Source organism: Zootoca vivipara, chromosome Z1, assembly GCF_965207765.1.
Source record: "Zootoca vivipara chromosome Z1, rZooViv2.hap1.1, whole genome shotgun sequence".
NCBI lineage: Eukaryota > Metazoa > Chordata > Lepidosauria > Squamata > Lacertidae > Zootoca > Zootoca vivipara.
Genome location: NC_142583.1, coordinates 54,799,623 through 54,813,821, shown reverse-complemented (window position 1 = coordinate 54,813,821; position 14,199 = coordinate 54,799,623). Strand labels below are relative to the sequence as shown.

General features: G+C 42.8%; 1 long non-coding RNA gene across 1 annotated transcript; it reads right to left on the bottom strand.

Annotated features, from left to right (window-relative positions):
- Positions 1–500: 500 nt before the first annotated feature.
- LOC148687387 (uncharacterized) lies at positions 501–11,059 on the bottom strand. Its single transcript, XR_015947893.1, has 3 exons — positions 9,539–11,059; positions 5,575–5,653; positions 501–2,964 (listed from the first exon to the last, which is right to left on the bottom strand). It is a non-coding gene; the product is annotated as an uncharacterized LOC148687387 (long non-coding RNA).
- Positions 11,060–14,199: the final 3,140 nt, after the last annotated feature.

Genomic DNA, 14,199 nt, shown 5'->3' with positions numbered 1-14,199 from the left:
TAGACTGCAATGCCCAGCATCCCTACCCATTGGCCTTTCTGGTGAGTGTCAATGGTCCAACAACATGTGTAAGGCCACAGGTTCCCCAACTCTTCTTTAGATAAAACCACAGAGTCTAGGGCTTGCTGATCAGAAGGTCGGCGGTTCGAATCCCTGCAACGGGGTGAGCTCCCGTTGCTCGGTCCCAGCTCCTCCCCGCCTAGCAGTTTGAAAGCACATCAAAGTGCAAGTAGATAATTAGGGACCTCTCCGGCGGGAAGGTAAACGGCGTTTCCGTGCGCTGCTCTGGTTCGCCAGAAGCAGCTTTGTCATGCTGGCCACATGACCCGGAAGCTGTCTGCGGACAAACGCTGGCTCCCTCGGCCTATAGAGCGAGATGAGCGCCGCAACCCCAGAGTCGGACACGACTGGACCTGATGGTCAGGGGCCCCTTTTGTTGGGCAAAATACGCACCAACTGAGTGGCAACAGCGGCAGGGTCGACGAAATAACAAAGTCGTCTTCAGTATCTTTGCTTGCTTTTATTTACAATTATATACACCACACTCCTCTACTCCTTTCCTCTCATTTCACAATACATCACCACCACCACACCCATGAACCATTTGCTTAAATACAGAATTCAAAATAGTCAATTACCCAATCACATTACAGTAAGCAAACTCTACCTTCAATTATTCAAATTAGCAAAAGCTCACAGGTGTGCTATCATTCAGAACAAGGTTACAAACACACATCTCTGTGTAGCACCATTGACCACATCAGTCTTAAAGGAAAAACCTAACACCTTTACCTTTTCTTAAAGCTTTGGATCTATTATTATTATTATTATTTATATATTGCCCTATACCCAGAACAAAATCAAAATATGAAACCAGAAAATATATGATCAAACTAAAAACAACAATCCAATAACACCCCCAGCACTTCATATATGCACATGATATGCTTTCTAATAAGCTATGTGCCTCCTTCCTCTGGGAAAATTCATTGCTTTAAAATGCGTTAAAAGGCAGATTTTTTAAAAAATAATAATGTAATATTAATAGAAGTGCTTCTAAAAGCTTCAGCTGGCCGCCACCATCTTAAAAAGGGTACCTCCATTTTCTCTCTCTCTCACACACACAGGAATATATCTTCTAAGAAAATGCCTGTGATGATACCTTCTCATCTAAAAACAAAGAAGGTATACTTCTTGCTCCAGAAACAGATGCGAATTCAATCACAATATCTATTTCAATCACAGTAGGCTATCAATCAATCAACTCTAACTCACATGATTCACATTTTTTAAAAAACTGAGCTATAGCCTATAGTATTTTTAACTTGTAATCCTTACAACGATCTTGTCAGCTAGATCAGCATTATCCCTATATTACTGTTGGGTGATTGAGGTTGCTTTGCTTTGGAAGTTCCACTGAATCGGATCTTATCAGACGGACGGAAAATCTGAAGAGATATTTTGCTTAAACGAGCTTCAATTTAGCAGGTAAGATTTGATCTTCCCGCAGTTCAGCCGCGGAACAACAAGAAAAGCTCTTGGAGCTCTTTGGGAATTAATAGGAACGCGATACGATCAAAATATGGGCCAGGCGAAAGTGTGGATGAGCACTTAGTGAGTTTATGAGCTGTAACGAAAGATGACCACAGCTATTGGACCAATGAAAGCAGAACTATAAAGTTACCAGCAGTAGTATATATATATCACCACAGTAGGTGAATCAGTTCAGAGTGGCACACAGCCTACCTTGCATACTCCTGATGGTTATGAGAGGAGCCACATTACATGCAAAGGTAATGAAATGAAGGCCAAATGTTGGCACCAAACCCTCCTGATCCAGGGATTAGAAGGGGGCTCAGGCATACAGCCTTCCCTCCAAAAAACCTCATACTTAATATTATCTGTATGAGAAGGCAGACGTTGTCTTGTTTGAAAGCAATGCAGAGTGGAGAATGGTCCATTGGGGTGCTGCCCAACAAACCTCAGGCAGCCTTGTCTAGCCTGCTTTCTTACATGCACCTAGTCCAAGGGGTAGCATTCCTCCTCCTTAGTCTTATTGTTCCCCTTGCAGATCTCAGCATGGAGAAGGTTGAGGACAAAACTAAAACTAGTTGGCTGTGCCTTACATTGGCTCTAGCTCCACTTGCCATTGCTTATTCCATGCTTTCTACCCAATGGGCATTAGACACCACTGGGAATTCAACACCCCTCAATTCTGGGTCCTTGTTTTCTCTTCTTGGGAGAGATTCTGTCTGAACAATAACTGAACATTTCAGGGTAGGAAACACTGAGGTGCAATAAAAGCATTTAAGATCAATATTTTAGGAATGGGCAGCATGCAGCAAAACTCTCCATTACTATATTCCCCATATCAACTATTGTTATTTTATTTGCTTAACAAATTTCTTTCCAGCTCTTTGGGTAGAAAAGAAACCTCGAGGAGTGGCTAGCAAAATTAAAAACACAAAATCGCAGCAGCAAAGATGAAAACCAAAGTCCTAGATTAAACTGTATAAATCTCAACATCTTAAAAATCCCGGGCAAATGAACTATGTGCTGCAGTGAGTAATGCAATGCACTGTTTGGGGATTGTGTTAAGGAAGGAAGGAGAGGGAAGAAAGTAAGTTACTGGGAACAGGGAATGTTAAGGTGAGGAGGAGTGGGGAGTTGAAGGGAGCCTAGGAAAGTGGGTAGGAAATTTATACAGTTGATCCTTGAAACAGGGAGAGGAAGAGGGTGGGGATTAGAGGGGAGCAAGGCCGGCCCACACATGAGGTAAGTTGAGATGACTGCCTCAGGTGGCAGGATCCACAAGAGGTAGAAGGTCCCAATGCCAATTTTTCTTCCATCTTTGTTCCAGATGTAGATCTTCTCTCATCCCTTCTTCTGCGATAGGGAGGGGAGTGCCATTTGGGGGTCTGCCTCAGATGCCAAAATGTCCTGGGCCGGCCCTGGAAGGAGTAGCTGGTTGGGAGTGAATTTGGAAGACACCTCTGTTCATTCCTAGATCATCCACAGCTGCTAAGTAACAGATCATTGTTCTTCTGTCAAGTCCCAGACTTGAAGCTCACATCACTCTCTAAGCCTTAACCAAACCATGGCATAGCTGCCAACCCTCCCTTTTTTTGCGGGAAACTCCCTTAATCTATGCCACAGCTGTCAACTTCCCCTTTTTTTTGCTGGAAATTCCCTTATTCCAGCGCCGTTTCCCACTGCTATCTTGGATTGTTAGATATACCGTAGACTGTCCCCAGGACAGGTGAGGCTGCTGATCCCTTATTTTCAAATCCGAAAGTTGACAGCTATGAATCATGGTGATATATTCATTCATAGTAATCAGGCAGCAAACCACAACGTTGTTTTTAACAACCTCTAGAAAAACCTGATTGCAAGGTTCTATGCAGAACATGACGGAATTAACCCGGTCCAAATGTCCCAATAACCCACTGTCCCATGAAGGGAAAAATAAACCCAGCCCAGAATGCCAAGTTCTGAGCATTCTAAAAACCCCAAGCTGACACTGTAGAGCAGTGTTTCTCAACCAGTGTGCCTCCAGATGTTTTGGGACTACAACTCCCATCATTCCTGACCACTGGTCTTGCTAGCTAGGGATGATGGGAGTTGTAGTCCCAAAACATCTGGAGGCACACTGGTTGAGAAACACTGCTGTAGAGGACTAAATGGGGATGACGGCAACAATATTCTCCTGAATTCCCCACACATCCGCCTTCCTGTTCTAGATAATAAACTGTAAATCAGAAAAGACCCAAAGCATCCAGTATGCAGTATTGATATATGCAGTATTGATATGGGAATGGTGTGGGATGCCAAGAAATCTCTAGACAACCAACCTTTCACAGACCATCCAGGGGCAGTAAATTGTGGATTTGAAGAGAGAGAAGCTAGCTTGAACATCTTGGTCCAAAGTTACATGCCATGGGGGATGCCATTTCCATTTTGCATTAGGAGGGGACAATTACACAATGTTACAATGAGATGTTTACGGCACTATATATGGATTTATCAGGCCTATACTCAAGCAATGGTGAAAACTGATATTTGGCCCCAACTAAGCAGAGTTCATCATGAGTACGGGTGTCACTGAAACATGTATTTCCTAGTGAAGTCACAGAAGAAAATTACCTCAGAAATATGAACCTTGGAAGCTTGTAATGCAGCCTCAGATATGATGCAAGCATGATGACATCATAATTCAACTTTTGCCAACCTGGTGCCCTCCAGATCATCCCCAGCCAGTACACCATCCTGGGGCTGATGGGAGTTGTAGTCGAAAACACCTGGAGGGTACCAGGTTGATGAAAGCTGTCATCATTATTTTACAGGATGGATTTCCCGTGAGCTGGAGAAGCATTCTGTCTTCTACCACACATATGCAACACACAACCTCCTTTATCTATTCAACCCCAAGCTCTTTCTTCCAACTCAGGATGCCCCTGCCTCCCTCTTACACACCTGATCACTGCTGCCATTTGAGCAGCAAGCAGGAAGAAGGAGAGAAGGCTGGGGAATGTCTCCACTTATGCCTGGTGTTTTGCCATGTGACCCGCCAGCAGGCCTGGGAAATGTAATTGTAATAAGGGCTATTGACACCCACACCCAGCTTGGCTCACCCCAAGGAGGATAGGTTTGTTCCATCACTAGATACGTAAGGCCGTATCAACACTATACTGTATATTTAAAGCATTGGCATACAACTTTAAGCTGCCATAGAATACTACCCAAAGAATCCTGAGAACTGCAGTTTGTCAAGAATTGTTAGGAGACCCCCTATTGCCTTCAGAGAAGCACAATTTCCAGTTGTTTAACAATTAATCCTTCCTCCCAGGGAACTTTAGGAATTGTGACTCTATGAGGGTCCCCCAACGGTACTCAGCATCCTTAACAAACTACAGCCCCCAGAGTTCTTTGGGTAGCGCTATGACTGATTAAAGTGGTATGATCCTGCTTTAAATGTATAATGCAGATGGGGCCTAAGACCCAACGAAACCACTAGAGTGTGTTTGACTCAGCCCCTCTTTATACAGTGATCTGCTCTTTATACTTTACTGCATGCATGTCCCCCCCCCCATTGCTTCAGCTTATACACACACACACACACACACACACACACATATATATATGAATTAATCTTTCCCAGTTTCCAAACCTCTCTCACACCAGCTACTCTGGACGGAATGATTTGCAAACTGGATCTTTCCTACTGTATATCTTAATTGGCTTCATTTTACATAATTTAGCAGGCATTAAAACAAAACTGGTTTATAATGATGCAGCCAGAGCAGGTGCGTCTTATTTATTTATTTATATTTTTTTAAGAGAAGCAGCCAGATGCTGTTTTGAGATCTGTATTTTGCTCTGTGTTTTGGGTATTGATATGGTTCAGAGTGAAAACCTCAGCATCTGGTCCCTAATATGAGGGGTGGGTAACCGTTTTCAGGCCAAGACACACACATTGACCTGTTGTCAACCCTCTGGGGAGTTGCATCTCAAAATTGGTGTGGCCAAATGACCTCCATAATCCCAGAGAGACTACTTGTTATTAATATAACATACCTGAATAGTTTCTTTTTCCTGTTTCTTTGGGGGGAGGGAGCTTCTGGGTGGTGGACAATCTTGAGGCAGTATAAAAATGCTGAAAACAAACAAATAATAATAATAATAATAGGGCAACAAGCTGTTAGATTTGGACCTGGAAAGTTTCAGTTTAAATTTTTAATCAGCAGATCCTTATCATAGAATTGTAAAGTTGGAAGGGATTCTGAGAATCATCTAGTCCAGGCATCCCCAAACTTCGGCCGTCCAGATGTTTTGGACTACCATCTTCCCTGACCACTGGTCCTGCTAGTTAGGGATCATGGGAGTTGTAGGCCAAAACATCTAGAGGGCTGCAGTTTGGAGATGCCTGATCTAGTCCAACCTTCTGCAATGCAGGAATATACAGCTGTCCCTTATGGGAATCGAACCTGCAACCTTGGTGTTATCAGCACCACGCTCTAACCAACTGAGCTATCCATGCTCCCAGTGTCCATTTTCCAGGGAGTCTTGAATGTACAAAAGCCAGAATGTTTCTGATTTGATCCTGGAACATCCTGCTTTTCTTTAGGTAAAGGGACCCCTGACCATTAGGTCCAGTCGTGACCGACTCTTGGGTTGTGACGCTCATCTCACGTTATTGGCCGAGGGAGCTGGGGCACAGCTTCCAGGTCATGTGGCCAGCATGACAAAGCCACTTCTGGTGAACCAGAGCAGCACACGGAAACGCCGTTTACCTTCCCGCTGTAGCGGTACCTATTTATCTACTTGCACTTTGACATGCTTTCGAACTGCTAGGTTGGCAGGAGCTGGGACCAAGCAACGGGAGCTCATCCTGTCACAGGGATTCGAACCACCGACCTTCTGATCAGCAAGCCCTAGGCTCTGTGGTTTAACCCACAGTGCCAATGGTGAAATGTTGGAGGGTATGGAGTTATGTGACCCCTCAAACCATGGAGATAAGTAACTATACAACTTTTAGAAGACATCTGAAGGAAGTCCTGTTCTCATCAGGCTACTATGCTGTGCATAAGATAGGATAACCAGGAATTGGTGGAAATGTATTCTATAATGTTCTTAGGAAGCTCCTAGTGGTGTGTCATTGATCAGAGCTACACATACATCTACTCAGTAGCAAGTTCTGCTGAGTTCAATAGGTAAGTGTGCATAGGATTGTAGCCTAAGTGATTTTTAAGTAGTTGATTTATGTACGTTTATAACCTGCCTTTTTGTATTTCTGTTGTCTTTTTGGCACTTATTGAAAACCTTCCTTTTCCAACAGCCCTTTTAAGCTGAGGTTTTCCTTGGTCTTCATCTGTATTAGAATTGCTTTTCATACAGTTTTATTGTTTTCTCACTTTGTTTGCCACCATGGGCTTTGTTGGGAGGGAGGGTGGAACATAAATTTAATGAATAACTAAAGAAATAAATGAGAGAGTCATTCTGCAGCAAATTCCACCTGCTGTTAGGAATTCCATATCTATCTATCTATCTATCTATCTATCTATCTATCTATCTATCTATCTATCTATCTATCATCTATCTATCTATCTATCTATCTATCTATCTATCTATCTATCTATCTATCTATCTGGACATCTTTTGCAGCAAGGAACATCTTTTGCAAGAAAACTGTCAAACTTTCCTGCAGGCTGCAGGATTGTTTATTCCTGGTTAGTATTTACTACTACACCGTGTTGTATCTCATGTTTCAGTTTAATTTTCAAGAGCTCTGCCAAAGATGCTGAGGGCAAAACAAGTCCGCAGCCCACCTGCTGCTACATGCATCTCTTATTACTGAAATTTGCTGTGCTATTTTTAGCGGACTTTGCAGCTTGGCCAAATGGTTGTAGGTGGCTGTAGGTGGCTCCTTTTTGGTCTCTGGCTTGATGGCTTAAATAACTAAGATGTGGAAGAGGATGGGATTTGGCTGGTTTTCATAGTTGCTTTTTAAGATCTTGTACGAGGACAAGAAAAAATGTATCTCTTTGCTTGGGCATCATTAATGCCTTACAGAAAATCAAGGGGAGGCAGGAGAGGGAGAGAAATGGAAGAACACTTCAGGTTAACTTGACTCAAACTTTTTCAGAATCAGGATCCAGAGAAAATAATAATAATAATAATAATAATAATAATAATAATAATAATAATAAACATCCCTTTGTCAATTTGTAACTGCAGCCACAAAGCTATGCTGCCTCTATGCAGATACATCCTGCACTGGGGGGACAAATCATATTCAAATGTTTGATTTTCATACCAGTACTGTATGTAACAATGCTGATCTTCAAATACTGAAATTTGAGATTTGGATTTCAAGATTTGATAGTAAAATATGAGATTGTGAAGGAACATTCCGCTTTGGGTTGGATTTAAACTTTTGTTATTTGTGTTAATTTTCAGGTCATTGGCATGAGTTTAAATTTGCCCCCTCCATTTGGGCTGGCATTAAAAAGACTTAGGTGTGAACCAAATGCCCCAAAGGAGAGGGTTTCTCTCTCACACTATTTTGAGTATCATGCGCTGCTTTTGAAATGTGGCAAATTTCAAGAAACATTCGTAAGTGGAAAGCCTGTTTCTATGCAAGAATTCTGCCCTTTGGAAGGCCCCTAAATTGTTTAACCATGGTATCTCCTCTCTTAGTTGGAACTTAATTTCAAACACGTTTATTAACTATCGTATTGCTAGTGAGCAATATTCATATGCATGGTAATGGCTGTTTGCACTCTTAAGCACTACAAAAACCATGAAGCAGGGTGACTGTGTACAAATACAATGGCAGGGAAATTCTAAGTCCTCAGCGGCATTAAAAGTACTGAATGGTTATTCTGAGTACAGACAGCCTACTTTACAAGCCAACAGTACTACTTTAAGTGTGACTTGTGGTTAAGCCATAAAAAAATATGGCTTTGAGTATGAATCATTAGTATAAAATCAACAAAGCTAAAAATAGGTTCCTGAATACTGGACATGAGGATTGTGGCTGATCCTACACATATTGACAGACTGCCAGGTTGGCACTGCTGCTGGTATCAAATTGCAACTGGGTCAATCCTGCTTCTGCCCTGTAAACACTTAAAGATGAAGTGGCAAGAGGGCTGGGAAAGATATAGCAGCTACAGGCATCCCCAAACTCGGCCCTCCAGATGTTTTGGGACTACAACTCTCATCATCCCTAGCTAACAGGACCAGTGGTCAGGGATGATGGGAATCGTAGTCCCAAAACATCTGGAGGGCCAAGTTTGGGGATGCCTGATATAGCATATCTGTGTACCACAGAATTAAATTTGTTTAACAGTCATTTCATCTCCCTAGGAAATCTGAGGAACTATAATTCTGAGAGGGTAGGGATATCTGACAAGGAATTCTTCAGCACTCTCGCAATACTACAGTTCCCAGTGGTTTTTTTGGGGTGTGTGTGTGTGAATCCCAAGCAGGTAAACTTGTATAATACCAATATATGCTTGCAATGCAGATCTGCCACTAGGTAACATCTTTTTTTGCTGCACTGGTTAACCATTTTCTTGTGGGATTTCTTTTCTCCTTTTCTGATCCTGCCCTTCTGCTTGACAATAGAACTTTAGAAGAACTGCAAAAGAAGTTTATGCCTGAATCAGCTTTCCCTTGAGAAAACTTGGAAGAAGGGAAGAAACAATTCTGAATCTAGGTAGACAGCACTAAAAATGCTGGTCTGCCTGGACTCTAATTGCTCATCTGGAGCTTTGTTGGTATGTATGAGATAAAACAACAAAAATCATATGCATTTCTATAGCAATTTGCTGATTGCTCAAAGTGTTTTGCCAACACTTTCCCAGGAATCATTAAATGACTCAGTGGGCCAATATTATCAAACTACCTACTGGGAATAGGGACATAGGTTTGGCTAATCTCCCATTCGTGAGTTCAAAGTAATCTGAGATTTGAACTCTTAAACTTGGATGTGTCTGTAGAGATGCCCCCCACCAAGGATGGGTGATTGCCTTACCAAGGAGTGGTTGGTAGCTCTCCGTTCCTCAGGCTGGCCCCAAAAGGTAAACCTAGTCAAAATCAGCACCTTGGAGAGAGCTCAAGGTGGGAATGCTCAAGACCACAGAGATTGTTACAGGTAGACATCCAACTTTTCTCAGCGACTGGTGGAGTTTTAGAGCACAGCTAGGTAGCCATTGCCCGGAAGCTGGTTCAAGTGTCATGGCCTTCTGCAATTGTTGGATCCTTCAAGGTTTCCAGCTGTGTTGATCTCTCTTCTGGACTCTCTTATCTGTGTCAAGCCACCAAAATCTGTCTGTGGTCAAGCCACCAAAATCTGACAGCAGAAGCATCTTTTTGGAGCTCAAGATTCCGGTGCTCATAGCCTCAGATAGGATGGACCAGAGAGTGGGTCCATTTCTTCTTCGGAGCTGAAGTTGCTGGAGGAGTGTTGATCTAGGGTTATCATTGGATCTTAAGTTCCTCCTGCATTCATTGGAGCCCCCCTTCCATATACAGTTCCCCACCCCATTTCCCAAAGCACCCAGAGCTCTAGGAACAGATGAGGGGCTGTGGAGTATTGTAGAGTGAAGGATGTGTTGAGAAAGCTCCATTCTGTGAACGTGGAGGAAAGCCACACTATGCTACCTCTCTGCCACAGAACTGTGATTATCTGTTTGGGGAACTCTTGCCAGCAACTTTAGGCTCCAGTTGGCTGAAAAACAGCTGTTTCATCAACAGAACGACAAGCCATTTCTTCTAAATCAGCAGCCAAGGCTAGAGGATGAGAAATTTAATTGAAAATTTCTTTCACATACAACAATCAATAGTTCCACATTGTGAAAGCTGTTGCAGAGATAAATCATCCTCCGCTTCATCTTTTATTACAGTCACGGTGTAGTCAATTAAATATTTTTTTTAAAAAATAATAAAAATAAAAATAAAACAAAAAGCTTTGCAGCTTATCATAGTGTTGGCTCAGTACTTGTCCCACACTAGACAGCAGGAACTGAGAAAGTAAATAGAGTGGATATGGGTTTCTCTGCTGTGCACATTGGCCTTCTAGCATCACCACCTGCAGAGCCAATGACCTGGAAAGACAGGGGAGCATTGTGGCTGTGACGTTGACCTATGCTAGTGCTGGAAGTGAAATAGTTAAACGGGTTACCCAATAAGAACCCAGGGGGTTGGAGTCAGAGGGACTATAAAAACCAGCCCTGAGGGGGGAGTTCAATAGTTCAGTTGGGTTTGGAGTTGTGAGTTCAGTTGGGATTGGAGTGGAGTTGAATTGCGGGAGAGTCTGTGGGTAGGTTGAGTTAGTGTAGTGGAATATAAGCTGAGTCAGTAACAGTTAGTTGCTAGGAAGTCAGGGTGGAACTGGTTGCAGGAAGGAGGTTGGTTTAGGGAGTGTTAGCAGGTATAGGAAGGTATAGGCCGGTATAGGCACCAAGTGTTTATAGTTGACTGAAGACTGTTTATGAAACCACACGCTTGTTAAACTACAATAAATAAACAGAAGTTTTATGTTCCAATTAACCCTGACTGGACTCAGTATTTTATCAGGTAGAGCCTGGTTGGTGGCAGCGGGAAATAAAGTGGTGGTACAGGGATCAATAGACTGTGAAACGTCCAGGGACCCTGGGTGATCGCCACAGCATGCTCGACATGAATCAACCACCCCTCAAAACCTGGATGCACCCAAACAGGCAACGTGGTACTCTTGGCTGCTGTTGAATTCTGTCAAAAACCCCGTTGTAAGTGGAAATTGTAACAGTACTACTGGAGAATAGTTTCTCAAAAAACAACAACCCACGAAGCAGAGCAACTGAGCACAAATGCACATGCACAGAAAATCAGAGAGCTCAACGAATGGGGAAAACTGTTTGCATTGTGAAAGGGCAAGTGGTTCCCTTTCCTTTGTTACTCTACGGTTGCACTGGCTGATGGGAGTTGTAGTCTGGAGGGCATCGGATTGCCGAGAGCTGCCTTGTAGTAACTTGATACAACTAGCTCAGTACTTTTTAAACTAACTGGCAGCAATCCTCAAGGGGTTCAGGAAGGGATTTCAGGCAACTCTACCTGGTAATGCTGAGCATTGAATCTGGGGCATGCAGAGCTATGGTTCATATGTTGCATCTCTCCTCCATGGTCTGGGGTTTGTATTTTCACAGTTCTAGACAACTGCTGCAGATCATTATTCTGAGTCTCCGGTTAAGGGAATTTTCCTTTTTCTCCCACGCCCACTTCCTCCCCTGCATTCTGCACAGTCTGAGGAGCACAGGTGAATTTAAATCTTTCACAATGTTCAGATCCTTAATACTGCCTATAACTCTTTGGTGCAATCCATCAGATATGCTGCTTGTATATATTCTAGAATAATTAATGCAGCTTCAAAAGTGCACAGAAACAGCCAATTTGCACATCAGACCAGGATAAGCAAAGGCGGAATGCATTTGCATAATGGCTACCACTTGGCTAGATTTAATGTTGGCTCTGAATACCAACAACAGTCTATTAATGATCCTATTCCTGAAGCTGCTGCTGAAAACCGAATGGGTCTGGAGTCTCATCTGAACATAATTAAAGACCCTTGGACAAAAATATTAGGGCATACCAGCAACCCCTTCCTTTTCTGAGCACTTCCCACTTAGAATATATGGACATTTTTGGGAAACATCAGTGACGGGGGAAGCTCTTTGGCTTGATTTGAAATCAGCTTGGTAATTTCAAGGTTTGTTGGTCAGCATTTCATGTGTGTGTGTGTGGGGGGGGGCTTCCATTTTCCATTCTGAGAGTTTTTGTAGTATCAGAATTATAGAATTCAATAGCTGGAAGGAACCACAAGGGCCATCTAGTCCAACTTCCTGCAATGCAGGAATCTTTTTCCCCATGTGGGGCTTGAACCCACAATCCTAAGATCAAGAGTCTCATGCTTTACCAACTGAGCTATCCCATCAATACTGACCGAAGTCAGCCCCATAGGAGCATTCAGTTTATGCTCTAGTATTAGTAGTAGACCAGAGCGAGAAGGTTCTCTCTCAGGTCCACTCCCAGTCCCCGCACCCCCACAAAAGTCAGCTGACTAATCCAGTTAGCGCCTGGGATGGGCCCTGTGTTGCAGCACAATCAGCCACCCTCCGGGTTAGAGAAAGGTCCCAGAGCCCATGGGGCATGCAGAATCTTATACTGTACAGCTCTTGCTCTGAAAGATATCTCTAAATCCCTTATCTGGTTGTTTCAGCTTAGTTTGTTGTGGAGGAAGTCTAGACAAATCATGCCTTTAGAGAAATGAAGGGGAGACACTCATCTTCTTGAGAATGAACGTATTTTTTTGCCGCAACAGACAAGCTCCTTCCATTTTCACACGAGAAATCTGACCTATAATTTCCTTTAAGTGCTCTCTCTTTCACTGCAGCACAATGGTGTATAATTTCTAATGATGGACATGAATAAAAGTATGAAATGAACACTCTGCGATGCCTCGGAAGAACTTCTTGAAGACCAATTTAAGCATTTTAGATGGACACTTTCAAAAGGCATTGTTCCTGATGGAAAAGGGGAAATCCCCAAAGATCAGCCGGAGATAGCTAATAAACTAAAAGCTGTAGCTCTTGTGTGCAGAGCCCAAAAGAGCTCACAGACAGCAACCAGCTTCAACAAAGGTTGAAAGTGAATGGAAACTTTTCAAGCTTGAGCACCTGACCCCAACTACTCATCCAGGTTCTATCCTCTTATAAAAATGGTGAAGATATTGTTTAAATTGTAATGGGTTGTATTCAACTATATCCTACTCGGATTAGACCCATTGAAGTGAATGAACCTAAATGGGTAATACCTATTAACTTCAATGGGTCTACTCTGAGCAGGAGTGGTGTTGCTTACCACCCTATGTTTTTAACAATGTACATGAGGTGCCTTGGAAGGGTTTGTCCTAAGTGAAATAATTGGCATATTAAAAAAGAAGAATATTTGGGGCTGGATTAACAATTAGTTTAAATACGTTATAGAGATGGCCCCCCTGCATAATGGCAGGGGGTTGCCTTTTTCAGGTAGTTTATATTTCCAGGTAGCATGCAAGTGAGACAAAGACCAGCTTTATACCATTTGCTTATTATCACACAATGGTTACAGCTTATTTACAAAGACAGGAGAGGTCTGCTGGAGAATAAGACAGCAGCTTCCCTGTGAGTCAGCCCCATTTAATTCAATGGCAATCACTTCTGAGTCAACGGTGATAGGATTGCCCTATAAATGTTCTTTCTGAGGTTGACAAATGAGTGCTGGAGGCCAGGTCTCCAAGCGTTAAGCACGGAGCCTAAGTTCAATGGAGGCATGAACATTTTTATTTTGCCTGACTGTAGAAACAATATAAAATTCTAAACCAAAGGGGGAGAATCAACTAATGTGGAGAAGCCAGTCTGTGAAATAAAACATGATTATCGGTTTGCAACAGATGTCACCGAGATAGCGGAACATATCCCTGAAGCAGATGCCTTATTATTGCAAAGACCTTTCTCTGAAGCGATCTTAGCAATAGGGTACTTCTTAAGATCAGGAAATACTTTCTGGTACGGCATATTAAGAACCCCCCCCCCCGAATGAATCAAGTAAGCTGAACTGAGTAAAGGATGGTTAATGGAGAAATACCTTCTTTGCACTACATGTAACTTTTGATAGGAA